The 20655-nt window shown below is 43.2% G+C and overlaps 1 long non-coding RNA gene across 1 annotated transcript; it reads right to left on the reverse strand.

Moving 5' to 3' along the window:
* Positions 1-2479: 2479 nt before the first annotated feature.
* LOC110342981 lies at positions 2480-10734 on the reverse strand. Its single transcript, XR_002385172.2, has 4 exons — positions 10626-10734; positions 9903-10015; positions 5466-5581; positions 2480-3423 (listed from the first exon to the last, which is right to left on the reverse strand). It is a non-coding gene; the product is annotated as an uncharacterized LOC110342981 (long non-coding RNA).
* Positions 10735-20655: the final 9921 nt, after the last annotated feature.

The raw sequence follows: 20655 nt of genomic DNA on the forward strand, positions 1-20655 counted from the left end.
AGTGTGGAAGTACGCAGTAAAAGTGCACAGGACTACACCGCCCGCCCACGCTGCAGCGGAAGTGAGGAAGTGCAGGTACTACAGAGCCCACTGCCTGCACCTTGCAAGCCTGTGTGGTCGACAAAGCAGCTGAGAAGGAACTCATATTTCCCAATCCAGGAGTCGCCGGCTCCTATGGTTTCATAGGAGGGCTTGAAGGAACCAGACACTATGCTCAAACTTTTAAAAACTGAACCATTGGTTGCTTTGGATGAGTGTTTGGCGCATGAGATCCATGGTTCTGGCAGCTGACTACCTATGACTAAACAGAGTTCAAATCATATGACTAATTTCAGAATTAATTATGGCAAATATTGTGAAAGAACACATAACAGTAGGAAATCATCGACCAGGGTTCTTGACCTAGTCTTCCTAATTGACCTGTAGATTGAGTGAAGTTTCAACGTTCAGGACATCCACTTTCTTTTCTCCTCCATCCTTTGCCCCTGCCCAATGCTAAGGATCAAATGCAAAGCCAATCTACCACTGAACCACCCCCACTCCCTGGACCCCTTCTACTTCACAGCTTTGAGGTTTTAGACAGCTTCTCACTCTATAGCCCTGACTGGTCTGGGACTCACAATATAAATCAGGTTGGCCTTGAACTTGTACCAACTCTCCGTCCTTTGTTTCCCAGAGGCTGATACTATGAATGTGTACCACCATGCTAATCAATGTCAGCATCATTTTGAACAGAGAAATTTACAAGCCAATTCTGAAGTTATACAAGAGAGTTGGGGAGATCGCTCCACTGAGGACATTCTTGGATCCTCACTCAGCACCCATAAAAAAAGCCAGGCATTATGCCAGGCACCCGTAATCCCAGAAATGGTAGGATAGATCCAGAAGGATCCCTGAAACTCTCCAGCCCAGGAAAGATATTTATATTGGATAAGAGTGAGAATTATTAATTTTGGGTATTAGGTATGAAAGCCATAATGAAAAGGATCTCAGGATTAACACTTTAGTAATCTATTATATTTATATTTCCAAGTTATTTAAAAAATGGACTAGTAGATGGATAATTGGTTCATTAATTTATTAATTAGGGTTTCTATTGGGTTTTACAATGCTAAGAGTCTGCATCATGTGTAAATTACCTCTTCATCAAATTCATTCATCAACACCTTAATCCCCATATGAGAATGTGACTCAAAGTGTCTTAAATTGACTGAAAACCACCACTCATAAAAGGGGGAAAATGTAATGGATTTTGTTTCATTAAAACTTAGATTTTCTGTACATCAAAAGACATCATGGAAAAACAAGAGCTGGGTATGGCACACATCTTTAAGCCCAGTGTTTGGCAGGCAGAGGAGGCAGATATCTGAGTTTGCGGTCAGCCCAGTCTATGTAGTGACTAACCAGGGCTATGTAGAGAGACCCTATCTAAAAAAAAAAAAGAAGAAGAAGAAAGAAAAGGAAAAAAAGAAGGAAGAGAGAGAGAGATAAAAGAAAAGAAGAAAGAGACAAAGGAAGAGAGAGAAGAGACATGAAAAGGCAAACCATGAACTGGGAGAAGAACTTGTAATTCACACACCAACAATTGATCATATCCAGAAAAGAGTCTTGTAAGTGAAAGAAATAGAGAATGCAGGGAAAAGAGCTTCTTGCAATGATCCAAATGGTCTGAGGCATTTGGGAAAACGTTTTGTGTCAACTGAAAAAGGCAAAATAAATCCACAATGAAATAAAACTAACCACCCAACAGAGTTGCCAAAATTAACAAGATCAACCCTGTTCTACACACAATGATTAATTTTTAAAATGTGAAGTCAGAAGCAAACAACAAAAATCCAAAAACTGGCAAAAGCAGTCTACAGCATTAAAGTCCAATTGCCTTTGAGAAAACAGGAGAGGTTGTTTATAAGTGGAACAAGGGGAGCTTTAATGGTATTGACAACAACTAGGACAGAAATAAAATCATTGTGGAGTCATCTGTGTACAACCAAGAGGTAGCAGATGAAGGAAGGTCACAAGTAAAACACTAAACAAAACCAAAACTAAAACACATCTGATGAGCAACACCCATAACTCAGATCATAAACAAAACTCAGTATTATGTATCTGACACTGGGCTGAGCATTCAAACACATCATTGTATCTCATATTTGATATGTAGATCACCTAATAGTTTTACCCACATTTTGCAAACAAGGAAGGCATGTTGCAACTTTCCTGAGAACACAGAGAAACTTGGTAGAGATAATAATGCATCTCCAAGCTGGCGAGTCTTGGGCTCACAATCTCCCGAATTAAACCCTTTATGTAGAAACATCAAGTGTGTTTTCATGGATTTGGGTGTTCTTCCCTCGACTTTCAGTCATGTTTCAGAAACTTTTATAATGGTGGCTTACATGTTTTCAAGCTTGTTTATGGCATTCTATCACTTTTGTGCTCTTACGAGTAAGGGTTTGGCTGGCCCCTCCATTTTCCAACCAGTTACTGTGGGTGATTAGGAGATCCATTCAGTGATGTGTCTACACCTTGGCACTGACTACTGAGTCGTCTCATTAGCTTTGCAGTTGATTCCCTTGGTTATTTCAGGTAATCAAGGTGAGGTATGTAAATACTGACAGCTTCTATCCTCTGTCCCCGATTTCTTTCTTTGTCAGTACTGGTGCATTTCGTGGCATGGGGGAAGATTTACAATGTGGAGAGGGTGTGTATGTGGGGGGGGTGGGTCTTCAATCCCTTCCTGGCAGAGGGAACTCTGTGTTGTGAGTACAGGGCTATGTAACATCTTGACAGATCCCAGAAATCAGAAGCTGTCTGACACTGCTTTAAAAGTAGAGCACAAATGAGGATCGAAAGATGGTGACATGAAAGGGAAGATGGGCCCTGAAGAATGACAGACCCAAGCAGGGATGTGCTTATAAAATTTCCATATCAGATAAAACACAAGTGTCAGTCTTGGGAATGACTGTGGGAGGGATGTAAATAACAAAGGAAAAGAAAATGGGGAGGGTGGTTGTAAGCCTTCTATGGAATAAGAAAAAGGACAGGAATCTGCCAAGTAGGAGTTCCCATCCTCACCCCTCTCCCCCCAGCCCCTTCAGCATCTTTCTGGCTGTGTTTTTGGGCGAGTCACTTAGTCTCTCTGACTTTCCAGTCCTCTCATCTGTAACATTAGAATAAAACTACCAACTGGCACAACAGTGAGGCTTAGTAAGTGAATGCATGTACAGCATAAGGAAACCAGTCACTCATGGACTGAAGACGTGACTCAGGGGGTGAGTGCTTGCCCAGTGTGCACGCAGTCTTTGGGTCGCATCCCCAGCTCTGGGACAGGACAAGCAGTTCTTTATGAGCTTGACACCAGCAATAAACATGAACAGGAAGTTGAGTCCACAGATTCTGGGAATATATAGACTTCAAACTTCTCTGAAAGATGAGACAAGACAAATCTTGATATTTCACACTTTCAAGGCATCCTCCAAGTTCCCTGGGTCTCTGTTTTCTACTTTTTCTTCTCCCTTCCCATCCCCCCACCAATACACCCACCTCTAAGAGGGTATGGATATTCAATATACAGCACAGCATAATTCAACTTCATGCTTTAAACAGTTTTATGACAACTCAACATTGAGAAGGGGGGAGCTCAATTCTAAAAATGACCTAAGGACTTGAACAGCTAAGCTTCCAAAGGTGATGCAGAAGTGATCAACAAACCCATCTCTGGCTCTAGAAGACTACAAGTTGAAGTTACAACAGGGTACCACTCCATGCTCATTAGGGTGACTGCCATTAAAGATAGAAAACAGAAAGCATTGTCAAGGATGTGGAGAAATTGTAGCCTCCCTACACTGTGGGTGAAAGTGTCAAGTTCAATGTTCACAATAGAAAATAGTTCAATGTCCCTCAAGGCACTGTATGTATTATATATTGTTAAGGCATATTGTTTATGACTTAGCAATTCTGGATTTACCCTCAGAGGTGTTAAAAGAATGTACATGCACACATGTTAAAAATCACATAGCTATAAAGTTGAAATGGCCCAAATGCTCACCAGGATGACTACATCAACAAAATGTGCTGTACAGTATAGAAAAGAATGAAATCTAATGTTGGAACAGCATGAATGACCCTCAGAAGCATCATACTAAGTCAAAGAAGCAAGACACAGAGGGCTATAGAGTGTACAATTCAATTTACATTCAATATCCTTCGTCACTAATTCCACAAAAACAGAACAGTTTGTCCGTACAAGAGGCCAAAGGAAAGGGGATTAAGAAACAATTTGGTGAGCATGCAGCTTCCTTTTGGGGTAAGGGACATGTCAATCCAATTATCTAATTAGTGATCATTGCACACATTGCAAATGTGCTCAGTGCGACTGAAATGCTCGTTTTTTTTAGTAGCAAATTTCATGCTACTTAAATTAATCAAAATAAGCCTCTTCCCAGAAAGTAGATGTGATTGACTGCCAGAGTTCACAGACACCTGCTGCAAATCACCACCGAATTAAAATAAAAAAGGCTGGCAGTAAATCACTATCTATGATTATGGTCAGAACTTTTATACCCACTCAACAGTGGTCCCAATGAAGAGTGTGGTCTCCTACTGGCGGATGTCAGTGCTACCCTTCAGTAGGTAAATTATACTTGAGTCAGGTTTGCCTCATATCTTGTCCTTCCACAGTCCCATACACTCTCTGCCCTGTGCATGCTCCAGAAGACTTCTGGAAGCAGTTTTCTTCTTCTGAGTAGCTCCATTTCCTTAGGCTGTGGTATCTCTTTAAAAGTCCTCCCGAGGACCATCGAGATGGCTCAGTGGCTACAGGTAGTTGATGCCAAGTCTAACAACCTAATTTCAATCCATCCCCAGGACCCACATGGTGGAACGAGCAAACGGTGCTTTGAGTTATCCTCTGACCTCCATTTATGTACCATGGCACACATGTACACACACAGATGCATAAATAGCAAAACTAATGTTCCTAAGTCTTGGGGCTGGAGAGATGGCTCAGTGGTTAAGAGCACTATCTGTTCTTGCAGAGGTCCTGAGTTCAATTCCCAGCAGCCACATGGCGACTCACAACCACCTACAGTGGGATCTGATGCCCTCGTCTGACATGCAGGCATACATACAGACAGAGCACTCATACATATAAATGAACAAACAAATAAATAAAATGTTTTTTAAAAAAGTTAAGACTTCCCAGATGGTCCCATGAAAAACATCGCCCTTCTATGTCTCAATTATGAACTCCATACGGTCAGGAACCATGCCTCTTTTATTCACTCCTGCACTAGGTACATCATATGGTAAAGAAACTCAAGACTTTAGCTGCCAGCAAGCCAGATTTCTATTTCTTGTGTTTTGACTACTGATGAATACAGCAGCGCTTGCACAAAATGTCAGGTAGGTAAATTATCCTAATTTTAACTGCGTAATTGTCCTGTGTGTAGAGGAAAGAAGACTACCTAGGAACCAGGCAGGAACTTTTGTCTTCCCCAGACAAAACATCCTCTTGCCTCCTATATCCAGAGAACAGAGCATGATTCTTAAGCTCTTCTGCCAGCCGCTCCTCTGTGACTACCTGGAAGGGAAAGTGTAGAAAAATACAATCATGCACCATAGCTTGAAAGGCTACTTGGAATCCAGATTGCTTAGTTACATTAAGAGAAGGCAAGAGTCCAAATCCTGCCCTGAGAGCTAGCTATTGTTCAGTCGTGGATAAGACACACAGTTCTTTAGGACTCTCTGCTGGCTAGTTTTGCACCAATTTGGAAAAGCTAGAGTCACTGGAGAGGAGGCAAGCCGGTGGGGCATTTTCTTAATCCGTGATTGGTGGGGGAGAACTCAGCCCATTGTGGGTGGTGCCATCCCTGGGCTGGTGGTCCTGGGATCTATAAGAAAGCAGGCTGAGCTGGGCGTTGGTGGCGCACGCCTTTAATCCCAGCACTCGGGAGGCAGAGGCAGGTGGATCTCTGTGAGTTCGAGGCCAGGCTGGACCGACAGCCTCCAAAACAGAGAAACCCTGTCTCGTAAAACCAAAAAAAAAAAAAAAAAAAAAAAAAAAAAAAGAAAGCAGGCTGAGCAAGCCAGGGAAAGGAAGTCAGTAAGCAGCTCCCCTCCCCCTCTACATCAGCTCCTGCCTCCAGGTTCCTGCCCTGCTTGAGTTCCTGTCCTGGCTTCCTTCAGTGATGGACTATAGTGTGGAAGCATAACCTAAACAAACCCTTTCCTCCCCAACTTGCTGAAGTCATGGTGTTTCAGCACAGCAATAGTAACCCTGACTAAGACAGCCTCCTAATTATTGATTAGATTTGGAAGCATGTGACAGTAAGCCCACATGACAGCAATGGAACTGCATCGGGATTTGTACCCTGACATTACAAAAGTGTGCAGGCCCATGACTAGGACTTGTATGGCACAGCCAGGAAGCCACTGACCTCCTTCCTACCTTCCTCCATCATCCCTAGGGTGTGTCCTGTCTTCATAGCCCAAGTCGGCTCTGGAAGCTCCATTCATTTTACCTAGATCCCAGGTCCTAGGTCATAGAAAAGCCTGGGGTGTTGCTATCTGACCCCCCTTCTGGTGGCAAACAACATGTAGAAAATACCACCCTCACTGTTGTCGTTTTCTGATTTTGTTTTTGTTCCTTATACAGCACTGAGCGCTTATCCCAGGGTCAAATCAGGATGTGAAAATCTCCTGGCTTTTACTTCATCTTTTCTATGTCATGGTTACAATGCACAGGGGAGGTGGAGTCTTTCTTTCTCTTCCCTGCATTTGGCCAAAGGATAAATAAAACCAACTTTAAGAAAAAGGAGGGAGAGAGGGGCAGGGAGAGGAGAGGGGGAAAGAGTTGGGGAGGGAGAGAAGGGGAGGGGAAGAGAGGAGGGAGAGAAGGGAAGAAAGAGAAGGAGAGGGGGAGAGAGGCAGGGGGGGAGAGAGAAAGTAGTATTAACCACTCTAGCTTCAGTTTTCCCTTTCAGTCAAAGTAATTCAATGTCACCCAGCCTAACTTCAAAGAGATGTTGCCAGTACTAGGAACTGAGGTGGGATCGTTTCATTGTTCTAAGTAAGCAACACCCTAATCTAGCCTTAAGAGTCAAGAAGGCTTCTACAGGTAATAATTACGGAGAAGACAGATCCCAAAAGGAAAAGACATTTAGACTCCATGTGTAGGCGCCTGTTCAGTGTCAAAGTCAGTTCAGGGGAAGAACACTAATTTGCCACCTACTGTGTGAATTTCTGCAAGGTTTGTGGCATCTCTGAACATCAATGTATTAATCTTAATTTTTGATCAATTACTGTCTTACTTTTCATGTATGTGTGTGGGGGTGGGCAGACATGTACCATGGTGCAGGCATCAGAGGACTTGTGGGAGTTGGTTCTCTCCTTCTGTCATGTGGGTACCAGACATCTAACCAGATTCTCAGTTGGCAGCAGGTGCCCTTACCTATTGAGACATCTCATTGGCCCAGTTGGTTTGTTTGAGACAGAGCTTCTCTGTGTAACAGTCCTGACTGTCCTGGCACTCTGTAGACCAGGCTGGTGTCAAACTCAGAAATCCCCCCTGCCTCTGCTTCCCCAGTCTGACATTAAAGGTGTGTACCGCCACGTCCAGCATAGTTCATTATTCATAGACGGTGGAAAGGACAATTATATCAAAGGGTCATGGAGTACATTAAATTGCTGACATATATTTAAAGACTACTTGTAATCGCAGAGCTTGAAAGACTCAAGCAGAGGATCAAACACTTGAAGCCAGCCTGGGCTATGTGGGGAGACCCACTCCAGCCTGGGCTATGTGTGAAAACCCACTCCAGCCTGGGCTATGTGTGAAAACCCACTCCAGCCTGGGCTATGTGGGGAGACTCACTCCTGCCTGGACTATATGGGGAGACTGGGGAGGGAAGTACAGAATGAACCTGCTTTTCTTGCTTACTTAATGACAAAACCGTCTCAAGAGCAAAACCAAGCCATGTAATATATAATAACCCTCCTCTTAAACGCTGGATTATTGGATTAAACAAATCTGCATTAATTTGACCCCTATTTGACAAATGTTACCAAGTTTTTGCTGCTGTTTTCCTTATCTATAGTTCCTTACCCCAAACATGCCCCATGTTCAATAACACACATGGGTCCCCATGGAAAACTAAACCAGTTGAAACCATAAGCACCAAAGAATATGTTTTCTAAGTACTGTCTGAGTCCTAGGAGGCCTAGGAATTATTTTCACAGCAAAATAAATTTTAATACATATGACAAATTTTCAGAGAAGGCCTACTATGTGGAAGGCACACAGGCTATATTCTGATCTCAAATGGCTATGCTCTGCTTACCAGGCCAACACAGGCCCTTTCCCACCGGGTCTATTCTGTGGGTCTTAAAGAAGTAGATCAGACAAAATACTACGGGAAGAGTACAAGTTGTTTTCTAAATCCCAAGACAAACTGCTTGCTCTAAAAGATAACAAAACAGAATTTTCTGCATTTCCTCTTGTGACTGTCTGCTGTTTGAATTCAGCAGGAAATGAATCAATTACCCCTTTTAAACAGATGCCATAACTACTTATATAGGAGATCATGGCAGAAAGGCTCTGGCAAGACTGTTTACGAAATGAGGTACTTCATATTTTATACCAAGCATGATGACATTTAAGCAACTCAGGGGAAATACATTTTTGCATTGTACTAGACAAGCTGCATTAAGAATTTTTACGTAGGGCACTAGGTAAATTCCATGCAAAATAATTTTCCCTGAAAAACTGAATGTTCACAGTGTCCTTGCCTGCTGTTTTATTTTTCATCTCAAAAGGCTAATCTAAAATGTGACCTTATAAACAATCCCTGCATACAATGAGCCAAACACTGGCAAGTGAGTGCTACTCTCTGATATCCTAAGTCCCCAGGGAAGAAGGAAGCCACATCATTTCCCTTTCACCTCCAGCGAGCTATTTATAGCCCAGCATGCTAATGAAAACCCCAGTGACCTGAGAAAGTTAATGCACCTTTCCAAGGGAATAGTAATTCAGGGTCGAATGCAAGATGCACAGTGGTATTTTCAGGCACGCTCACTCAGCTCACGACTCTCGTTCCTTATGAAAGAATTCCACGATCTGTATTTATTTTGGTTTTCACATTACCCAGTAGATAACTGACTATTCTGTGGAATCCTGATGTTCTAAGAATACCTTAAGGGAAATTCCAGACCAAATGCAGATAACTACAGTATAAAAATTTTTAAAAAGAGAGAGGAAAACAAGAAAGGCACAGCATTCATCTTAAAAACTTAATGAGATTCAAAGGTTATATAAGAAAGTGAAACCAATAAAATGGTTTCTGAAATCAGTTTAAATGTCAGCTATGTGTACCTGATTAAAATGATGATGTAGGGAAACCTTGTCTCAGAAAGGCAATAAGACAAATGAATGCAGCGACAATTGTGAAATCAGGCAAAGCTGATCACGGTTATACAGACATGGGCCTGAATTCAGAGAAACTGAAAGGCAGGCCTCTAGGTCACAGGGAAGAGGTCACTCAGTGGACGTCTCTGCTTTACAGTTGCATCAACCAAATATTAAGAAAGAGAGATGAGCAGTTCCGACCCCAGGCAGTAAATGCAGAGTCCAAGATTCGTTGTGATGGCGAGAGACACACCCTGTGAGACACAAACGCTGCTGGTGACCTACTCGGGTTTTTTGTTTGTTTGTTTGGGTTTTTCAAGACAGGGTTTCTCTGTATAACATCCTTAGCTGTCCTGGAACTCACTCTGTAAGCCAAGCTGACCTCAAACCCACTGAGTCCTCCTGCCTCTCCCTCCCAAGTGCTGCGATTAAAGGCCTGACCTCATTTAGAGAGGAGGAGGGTTAAGAAAACTTTCCAGGCACAGTGGATGGTACACACCTGCAGGCCCAACACTCCAGTCGCTGAGGCAGGAGAATGGTAGGTTTCAGGTCAGCCCTGGGGCTTCATGGCAAGTTCCAGGACAGCCGGATTTATATAGCAGGACCCTTTTTCTAAACCAACAAAAGAAAAAATAATAAATAATTTGCATATACCCAAGGTCACAAAACTAAAAGAGAGAGCCAGTCTCTGTAACCTGATTGTCTTGACCCACCCCTGAGTCTACTTGCTTAACCACCTAGCTGCCTAACTCAAGTGTCTTCCCCACCCAGTGAGCTAACCCCTTTCTGTAGACAGGCATTTAAGAAGGGATGGGAAGGATACTCCAGGAAAAGGGCTGCCCCTCAGTGTTAGCCCCATAAGTAACGGAGTCTCCCCTTTGTTCTTAACTGTCCTAGCTAGCTCTTCTCTATCTGTGGCAACTGGATTTATTTGGGAAGAAGGAACCTCAGTTGAGGAATTGCCTCCCTCAGACTGGCCTGTGGGCAAGTCTGTGGGGGCATTTTCTCCATCAACGACTGTTGTGGAAGGATCCAGCAGCTTTGTGGGCGGTGCCATCCCGGGGGTGGGTGGACCTAGGTCATATAAGGAAGCAAACTGAGGGGCTGGAGAGATGGCTCAATGTTAAGAAAGCAAACTGGACAAGTCATAAGGAGCAAGCCGGTTAGCAGCATTCCTCCTTAGTCTCTGCCGTGGTTCCTGTTTCTCCCCTTGAGTTCCTACCCTGAGGTCATGAATGATGAAACGTCAGGTGTAAGCCAAATCCTTTCCTCCCCAGGTTGGTCTGGGTCATGGTGTTTATCACAGCATCAGGAAAGCAAACTGGAACGCTAACACACACAGGAGAGAAGTATTTAGAAGCCCCCGCTAAAATTCAGGTTCATTTACTAGATGACTCTGTCCCCCATTCTGGTCCTCCGCAAAGCCCTGTTTTTCCCAGCTTACAAAAAGAACTGACAGGATCTGACATCAGGAGGTTGCCCCCAAGGCAAAATCTATGAGATGGAAACTTCCAAACACAAATCAAATCCTGCCCTCTCCTTCCCTCTGACTTTCAGCTCTAAATATAGTATAAATCAACACACACTAAACAGAAGAAAAAAATGCTTGCTGGTTCACCGCAAAATGTTGACCTTTTTTCTCCTTCTCTTTCTCCTTCTTCTTTTCTTCCTTCACCTATTTGTTTACTCATTTCTTTTCTGTAACCCAGGCTGGCCACAAACTCAAGTAGTGGCTTTTACCCATGATCCCAGTATTCAAAGAGGTGGAAGCAAGATCACGAGTTCAAGGCTATCTTGGACTTCAAAGCAAGATGAGAGAGAAGGAGCGAGACAGAGGCAGAGGGGAGATTTTTAAGATGGCAGCATCTTAAAAATTCTAGCTTCAGTTCTACAGCTGGATGACAACATTTCTTTGAATATCTTTTCTGTGGATTTGTACAAGTATACAGATATATCTCCCTTTTTAAGCAGAGTACCAACTGATGATGGGTATGCTGCCTAATTCCATGGCCTCTAAGTTCTACCTCAGATAGCCATCGCAACCTCCAAGGAGTTCATAGTTTACCAGATACATCAGGCTTTTCTTTTGGGCCACCAATCACCTCCCAAATCATGACACAGAGACTTAGTTTTAAATGTTCAGCCTAACTCTTTTAACTTAAATTAACCTGTTTATTTAACTTTCTCCTTGGTGCTTCTTACCTTTTATACCTCCTGCTGTCTCTATGTAGGCTGGCTGGGGCTGCCTGGCTTCTTGCCTTGGGCAGGTCCCTGGTTCCCTCCTTTTTTCTTCTCCCATTCCTCTCTAGCCTAGCTATCTCCTCCTGTTTATCCTCTCTGCCCACCAGCCCTAGCAATTGGCTGTTCAGCTCTTTACTAGGCCAATCAGGTGCCTTAGGCAGGCAAGGCAAAACACATGCAACACTTTTTTTGCATAATTAAACACACAGCCTTACACCACACCATTAAACAAATGCATCGTAAACAAAAGCAACACACCTTTACACAGTTAAAGTAATATTCTGCAGCACAAACAAATGTAACACACCTTTGCCTAGTTAATATTCCACAACTGGGAATAGCTAAGACACTGTGAGACAATGCACTAATCAATTTCCATGGGAGCAATCAATCTTGTGTGAGGGACTAGTCCACAGAGGCAGTGACATTTGAGTTTAGCCACAAAGGATGAGTTAGTTTCTCCAAGAACTGATGAGCATTCCAACATCAGGGTCAAACTACAAGGAGAATAAGAACGCCACATCAGAGAACCCTCTCTGCTTTGCTTTGCTTGCTACAGGTTACTAAAGACATAATAGCCTTGATCACTCTCAGGGTTACTCCCCTAAAGGCATTCAGGGATGGTTTTACAAAGTAAATGTGTGGTGTTTAACTATCCCAAAGCTGCTATTGGGTAGCACTTAGGATTCTGAACAATCCAAGTGTCTCTTTTGTGGGTTCATATATAATGAATGAGTGCTACATTAGAGATTATTGAAGAGTGTAAGCCTTCTTTGCATGTATAAGGTCTATAGCTTTTAAAATATTGATGCATCTATGCAAGTCACTTGACTTAAATTGTACAGTGAACTCAGGAAAGAAAATGTCAAAGTTGAACAAATGTTAAATGAACTCTCTTTAAAAAGAAATTTTTAAAAAACAGATAACGCTAAAGATGAACTAATCTACAGATTCAACCTGAATTTTAACATGCAGAGAGCTAAGAAGAATGGAACAAAACGGCAGGGAAGACTTGAGGAAAAACCCCAAGAATTAACTTTAGTACTTGTTCTGTGTGTGGCCTGTGTTTCCCTGCCAATCACTTTCTCCAAACAGGCAGCACCTCACATGGCACCTGGTTTCTTTCTCTCTCCTGTGGCATCTGTCCTTTGTCGTCCACTAGGGTCTCCACCACAGCTGACACCGTGAAACCCTTAGAGACCAGGGCTTCCCCGCACTGTGCCCAACAGTTGGGCAAACAGACCGGCTGGCCTTCTTTCTTGGCTCACCTCCTCCTAGAGAAACAGAACAGAGGCAGAAGCCCTTGGGTCCTTCGGATAGACAACAGGGCCACTGTCGGTGCAAGTCTCACCGCCTCCACATCCCGAGGGACTCACGAGTCAGTTCTTGAGAGAGAGATCTGGAGAGTCACAGGTCCCTCCTACACAAAGACTTGTTCCTGGGCCCACCTTCCTCCCTCTTGCTGCCTCAAATCTCTGTACAAGAACTCATCCAAGAAAGCCTTGGGTTTGTCACACAGGGGTGACTTGGCGTACTGTTTCTCTAGGTAAGGCTGCACTAGTCTAGACTTCAGAAACACTAACAATCAGCTTCTTTCATGCCTCCGTATACACAAAGAGGTCAGAGGACAATGTGTAGGAATCAGTTCTCTCCTTCTACCAGGTGGGTTCTGAGGCTCGAACTCAGATCATCAGGCTTGGTAGCAAGTGCCTTTAAATGAGAGTTTAATAGTCCATCTCAGGTGACACTATGTCCAGTTCCATCTTTTTATTTCAAGTATTCTATTTTCCTCTGGAATACCAATCATGTTTTTACGAGGCCTTTCTATATGTGTGTTTCTTCGTTTTGTTTTCAAAGGCACTGTAAAATAGCTACTATTGTGATCTCCATTTTCCAGAAGATAAAATTAACTCCTCCCACCCACCCTCACCCATGACTTTCACTACTAAATGTTACTAATTCAGGCTACACTCAAATCCTCATCTGCTTCAGGAAGATTTAATTGGCACCACTGATCTGGACAGGCAGATCCTATTCTCGGTTCTAATGCAGCCCAGATCATCCATCCTCTGGCCCCACACCAGAAGGAGGCTAGCAGGAGCCTCTCTGGACCCTCCCCTCAAGCCTTGAGCAATCCCATCCACTCTTCTGGATGCTGCAAATGAGATAAGTCATTGTCCATGTGCACAAGGATGTGAAAAAGACAAAGAGATGCCATCCTGGAGGAATGGCTAAGCGAATGGGTTCCAAGGCCACCAGTCAGTTGTGGTGCCTCTGGCAGCGCAAACCTCATTCAGATAGATTACTCATGTGGTTTTCACAACAATGCAAGGTAAGTTACTCTGAACCCGTTATCAGAGGGGAGATGGCACGGATCACAAGTGGCCTATTTGATTGTCACATCAACGGTCCAAGAGCCATCATCTAAACCAAAGCCCACACTTGTCACCATGACACTGCATACAGAATCTTTCTCATGGCTCTTTTTTTTTGAGGGTTCAATGTGATAGTGCAGATCAAATTGTATATATTTGCTTTTTTTTTTTTTTTGGTTTTTTGAGACAGGGTTTCTCTGTATTGTTTTGGAGGCTATCGGTCCAGCCCAGCCTCGAACTCACAGAGATCCGCCTGCCTCTGCCTCCCGAGTGCTGGGTATATTTGCTTTTAATATATGTGTGTTTAACCACCACCGTGGACCTCTGCAGTGGTACCACTCAGTGGTACCAGTCCAGGAAACTGATATACCACTCACCATCCCACCCCCAGCAATACAAAGGAACACACATGCCTGCATTGACAGAACCAGAGAAAGAGAGTTGGGGAGCCCTATGTTGTTGTAACCCTGGGGTGAGGAAATCATCTGCACAGCTGCCTCTCCTCAATGGTGGGTTCCACAATTGGATATTCCAATGCACTGTCTGGCTAGAATGTGGTTAGAATTAGGTACCACATCTCACATGGCATGGTGAGCTAAGAGGCATTTGTAATCAAACTATTCCAGCTTGCAGCCACTGCAGGAGCACTAGAGATTGGCTAGAGAAAATGTCTATTCTTGCAAGGGTCGCCAGGGCTTAAGGAATCTGCCCTGGCATGAGTGCCTCACTGAACAGGCATGTTGGGACCCATGCTTACCAATGAAATGCTAGGATAGGGATGCCCCAATCGAGGGATTGTCACACCAACTAAATGAGATAACCTGCAAAGTGAGTCCACTGTTAATGTTGCCTCCCTGGCCAAGATTGCTACTCAGTGCTTAAGCTTGGGTAAATACCTTGTAGGAAGACAAAGGTAGCATTTCATAATGTCAGCCTCAACCTGGAAGGGAAAGTCTGTGTTTGCAGAGCTCTGCCAGCCCCCCTCCCCCGCCCTGCCCCACCCCGCCCCGGATTCCATAGCAAACCTGAAATTTATTAACCTTTTTAGCCAGCTTTTAGTACCAGTGTAAGAACACTGTTTTTGCATAATCAAGAAACCTCCTCCCAGCAGCCAAATAAAAGGAGGCCAGGTGTTCAGGATTAAATATGCATTATCCCACTGCTGGCTTTCTGGAGATGGCATCAGGTTATTTGCTCTTTCATAATGCATGCCATTTCTAGAATAGAGAAGGCAGAGAGAGAAATGAGTAGAGATGATAAAGGAACATCAGGAAAACAGGAAGCTCCTGGGACTACGGATGATGAACAGCAGAAGAAGAAAGGCCAGTTCTATCTGTGGCTAGTTTCTGGGCTTTTTTCTTTCTGGGCTTTTTTTCCCTTTCCTTAAGAACAGCCCTTCTTCCTGCCCACAGTGAATCGGACAGACCATATCTGAGGTCCCACAGCAGCATCCGTGAGTCTATTTGAAGGCACTAACTTACTTGTCTTTGTGGCAAAGCTGGACTGGCCTTTAATCATGAGATACACAACCACCAAATTCTCCAGAACCATCTTTAAAAAGAAAAATAAAAAAAGGCCCCATCCACAATATCAGGGTTTTTTAATTAGCATGGTGAGATGAATACATAATTTACAATGCATGTATAACAAAGAAAGTTGTTTCCTTAAGTTAAAGCAATCATTTCTGTTAACAATACTAATTGGTTATATTTCAATTGGTGCACTGGCTGCTGGGACAGAACCCTTTAGTGCAATGAGCTAATGAGGCTTAGGAGACTAAGTAAGTGGACTGGTGACCATACACCTGATGTTAAAATTAGGAACCAAACCCAAGTCTGTCTCCAAACCCTGAACTCCTCACCTCTGCACTATCATCTGCTGTGAAAACATTAGGTGAATGTCACTTCACGGCCCAGGCTGAGCTCTTACCCTGAGGACAGGAAGAAAAACAGCCCATGGGAAAGGCCAGAGCAATAGCACCAAGTGTTACACAAAGGAGACTCAGGTTGCAAACAAGCCCTTCAAACTCTGGGTGCCCCAGGAAGCCATTCTCAGACTCATAGTATTGCTACGGAGAGCCTGCTGTAATTTCAGAGTCTAATAATATGAAATTGGACCTAGAATCCTGAAACAAACCCATTTCAGAACTACAATAGTCCTGGAAATGAGCACTTCCATTAGAACTGAGACCATTACACTGTCGTCCCTGTGTGGCAGAAATAGATGTTGGGACACATACAAAATGCCCAGATGTTTTCATCCAGAATTAATCTCCTAAACTACTTTTATCCAATTTCCCAATTTTGTCAGGTATCTGAAACTGAAATAAAGTTTCCCTTAGTCCAGTTTCTCATTTACCTGCAACAAAATTATTCTTAGCCTTTATCACCGACCTATTTCTTAGGCAGGATTTCAACAAGAGGTCAACAAAAATACAGAGAAATGCTCCAGAAACAAAAAGACTTTTGTCTTTTTTTTCTTCCTCTGCCATTTTTGCACAAAATGCATATTGTAAGAGAGATAGTTTAAAAGTTACAAGTTTACAGAGACTAGCAGCTGATGCTCAGCAACTATTTGTAACAGCTGAAGACAGCAGACAGCAAAATCATCAAGTCAATAGTAATTGCATATACCACAGTTAGGAAAGCTTTGTGGTGTTTGGCACAAGGGAACGTTTTCTTTCCTTGGGCCAGTATTAACACATTCTCAGTTAAACATATTTATTTTATGCTCGTGCATTTTTTTTCTACTTACAGACATCCTCTAAGATGCCATTGGAGTCCTAGATAGGTAAGGAATACAGAGATTTCTGCCTTCAAGAATCCTTTGGTCTGCTCTGAATACAGCTCTATTGATTTTGTTTACTTGTCTTACTGAAAGTAAAAAAAAAAAAAGTTAGTTCAGACTGGTCCAGGCCCCCCAGTGATGCTTAACCTTCATCACCAACTTGGAAAGATGTGGGCATGCCTGATCACCTGAGAGGGTGGCTCCTGATAAGTTTAACAATGAGGGAACACCCACCCCAAATGTGGCTGCACCATCCCATGGGCTGGGGTTCCATAACGGAGTAAAAAGGAGAAAAGGGACTGAATGCTGGCATTCACCAATCTATATCGTAACTAAGGATACAATGTGACCAACCACCTGGGCTACTGCTTCCACACCTTGCCTGCCATGAGGGACTTTTCTTTACTTTCGGCTATGAGCCAAAATAAACTGTTCCTTCCTCAAACTGCTTTGGTGGGATACTTATCAGAACAGCAAGAAAAGTAAAAACACACTCCTTAAATAGCCTTGTCATCCCAATTCATCACTGCACCAAGGGGGAGGCAGGCTAACTCTTTACTAGCAAGGGAGATGTCCTTCCTCCATATTAGACTATCCGCTTCAATGAGCTTTTCCATGCTTTTGGGTTGTAGATTGTGTGAAAGCTCACATGTGCACACATGTGTCTGTGTGTGTTTGTGTGTGTGAGCAAGAGTGTATATGACAACTTTCTATAAGAAAGTAAGACACAAATGGAAAAAAATTATAATGTCCCAAAATCTTAGAGCAGTGTTTCCCAACCTTCCTAACACTGTGACCCTTTAATAGTTCCTCACATTGTGGTGACCCCCAACCATAAAATTATTTTTGTTGCTACTTTATAACTGTAATTTTGCTACTGTTGGAAATCATAATGTAAATATCTGTGCTTTCTGATAGTCTTAGGTAATCGCTGTAAAAGGGGTCACTTGACCCCCAAAGGGGCCATGACCCATAGGTTGAGAACCTCTGTCTCTATGGGTTGCCAAGGTTTCAGTAATGTTGTATTTTCAGACCAAGAATGAAGACTAGGAAAAAATGCCAGTGTAGTGCGAAGTTTTACTCTTTTTACTCTTTGGCCTTTTTGAGGGACCTGCCACCCAGCTCCCAAATAAATCACACATCAAGGCTTATTCTTCGTTATACATGCTCAGCCTTAGCTTGCCTTGTTTCTTGCCAGCTTTCTCTAAAAGTATCCCAACTACCTTTTGTCTCTGGGCATTTTCCTTTTCTTCTATATATGTTACTTTCACTCTGACTCACTGGGTGCGCTGGGTGGCTGGGTGGCTGGGTGGCTGGGTGGCTGGCCCCTAGCGTCCTCCTTCTCTTGTTCTCTCATTGCTCCTATGTATCCTCTCTGCCTGCCAGTCCCACCTACCCTTGCTCCTGCCTCGCTATTGGCCATTCAGCTCTTTATTAGGACCATCAGGTGTTTCAGACAGGCAAAGAATCACAGCTTCACAGAGTTAAAGAAATACAGCACAAACAAAAGTCATACACCTTCAAACAATATTCTACCCCATCCCAGAGCCAGCTGACGAGACTCTGAATTTTGAAGCTAGGTTCTGGAAAACCCTGGCAGAGGGAAATGAAGAGTAGGAGTCTGGGGGAGATAAAGACCACTTCTACCTGAAGTTCAGTTGTGAGGAGGGAAAAGGGGCGGGGGATCGCAGTGTTCTAAGAGAGCAACAGGTTTGAGGAGTAAAGCATTACTTTTTATTTCTTGGTCTTGAGGTAGAAAATATCTAAGCACACTGTGGACAGAGCAAGGAGGTCAATGGGAAAGGAGCAGAGGGTGACTCGAGGCTGCTGAGGTAGCGAGAACAGAGGACTCAGGAGGAGACAGGGCCCTTGGCGTCTCACGACCCAGTCTGCCCCCTGAAAGCCGGCTGAAGTATGGGCTCTGGGACAACTGATGGCCCGACTGAGGTGATGTAATCACTGCTATCAGGCCCTAAATAATAGATAAACCTTGTTTCTTTTGTGCCTTTTTTAATAGCCCTGTATAAAAGGACCTTTGGAAAAAGACCAATGTGTCTTTCCAAGACTTATTTTTTAAATGCATAATTAATACAGAAAAGTTGCACTGAACAGTAAAAAACCAACACATCCCATTCTCCTACCAAAGTATGACCTGCAAACCAAAAGAGGTAAAGTGTTCTTGTTTGGGATTTTAAGGATTTTTTTTTGTCCATTTATATTTGAGGTTTTGTTTGGTTGGTTTTGGAGACATTATCGCACACAGTCCAGGCTGGCCTGACACTCACCATGTAGCCTGAGTGTGGCCACTAACTTGGGACACCCTTGCTTCCACCGCCCAAGGGCACTGGGTTTCAACGGTCCTAAGTCTCAAACCTGAGGCTTCCTGCAAGCTGTTCCAATTGACCTACATCCCTAGCCAAGGAAAAATGTTGTTATAAACAAATAAATAGATAAATAAATCGGGGCTGGAGAGATGGGTCTGTGGATAAACCGCTTGCTTCATAAGGATGAGTGCTAACTAACCCTCATAAAAGCCAAGCATGCCTAAGGACTCCAGCACTCAGGAGGCAGAGACAGAGAATCCCTGAGCTTCCCAAGCTGGAACTAGTGAGCTCTAGATTCAGTGACAGACTTTGCTCCAACAAATAAAGTAGAAATCGATCAAGGAAGAAACATCGGATACCAGCTTGGGGCCTACACCTGCATTCTCACAGGTGTCTGCACACCCATACACACATACAAGAGAACACACACACCACATATACAGGCAACAAACAAACATAAATAAATAAAATAGAACTTGTGCGTGGTGACACGTGTGTGTAATCCTGGAATTGATAGACTGAGGCAGGAGGGTCGAAAGTTCAAGGCCAGGCAGGACCAAATAAGACCCTGCCTTAAAAAGTGAATGAATATATAATTAAAGGGGTTTATATGAGACCCCTAAATCACTGTGAAATTACCTAGACTTACAAAAGAGAAGGTTTAAACAAAATAATAATAGCTAAGATTTAATAAGAACTTACTATATTAGTCTTCAATAAGCACTTCTAATATATATATATGAATCCCTGTAATACCCTCTGCAACAGATGTCATTAATTATATCTCATGGGAAGGATGCTGAGGCTAGAGGAAGTTATCATCTCCAAGATCACTCAAATGCCCAATTCTACAGCAATTGTCAACATCCAACACTTATGAATATACTCTGAGGTTGAAACCATTCCAGGGAGAGGCAGGCATCTCCTCTTCTCATTTCATTACTCTCATTACATATTCAAATATACAGGAAATCGGTCATGACGTGCTAGCAGTGGCTCTCAACCTTCCTAATGCTGTGACCCTTTAATACAGTTCCTCATGTTGTGGTGACCCCCTACCATAAAATTATTTCATTGCTATTTCATACCTGTAATTTTGTTACTGCTATGACTCATAATGAGACTCTCTGATATGCAAGGTATCTGATATGCAACCCCTGTGAAAAGGTCCTTCTACTCACAAAGGGATCGTGACCCACAGGTTGAGAACCATTGTGCTAGAGCCGAGTTTTCAAACCCATGTGTTCAGGTACCTGTGGAGATCTTTAGAAAATAAAGTCAAGGGAAGGCTCTTTAATTTAAAAATGGCTTATAGGATCATGTGGCATATCCAGCAACTGTGAGCTAAATCCCCAATTCCCTGAAAGGAATAAAGTATAGTATAAATTTCCAAGGAGGAACACATTGCCTCTGGCCCATAAGCTTGGTATATGAACTAAAAATCCTCTGAGTCGAAACTGAATACTGTTTATGAGATGGTAAGTAGGATATGTTTAGTAATGCCCCCCTTTTAAAAAGAGGCATA

This window comes from Mesocricetus auratus, unplaced genomic scaffold, assembly GCF_017639785.1.
Source record: "Mesocricetus auratus isolate SY011 unplaced genomic scaffold, BCM_Maur_2.0 Super-Scaffold_100011, whole genome shotgun sequence".
In the NCBI taxonomy this organism is placed as follows: domain Eukaryota; kingdom Metazoa; phylum Chordata; class Mammalia; order Rodentia; family Cricetidae; genus Mesocricetus; species Mesocricetus auratus.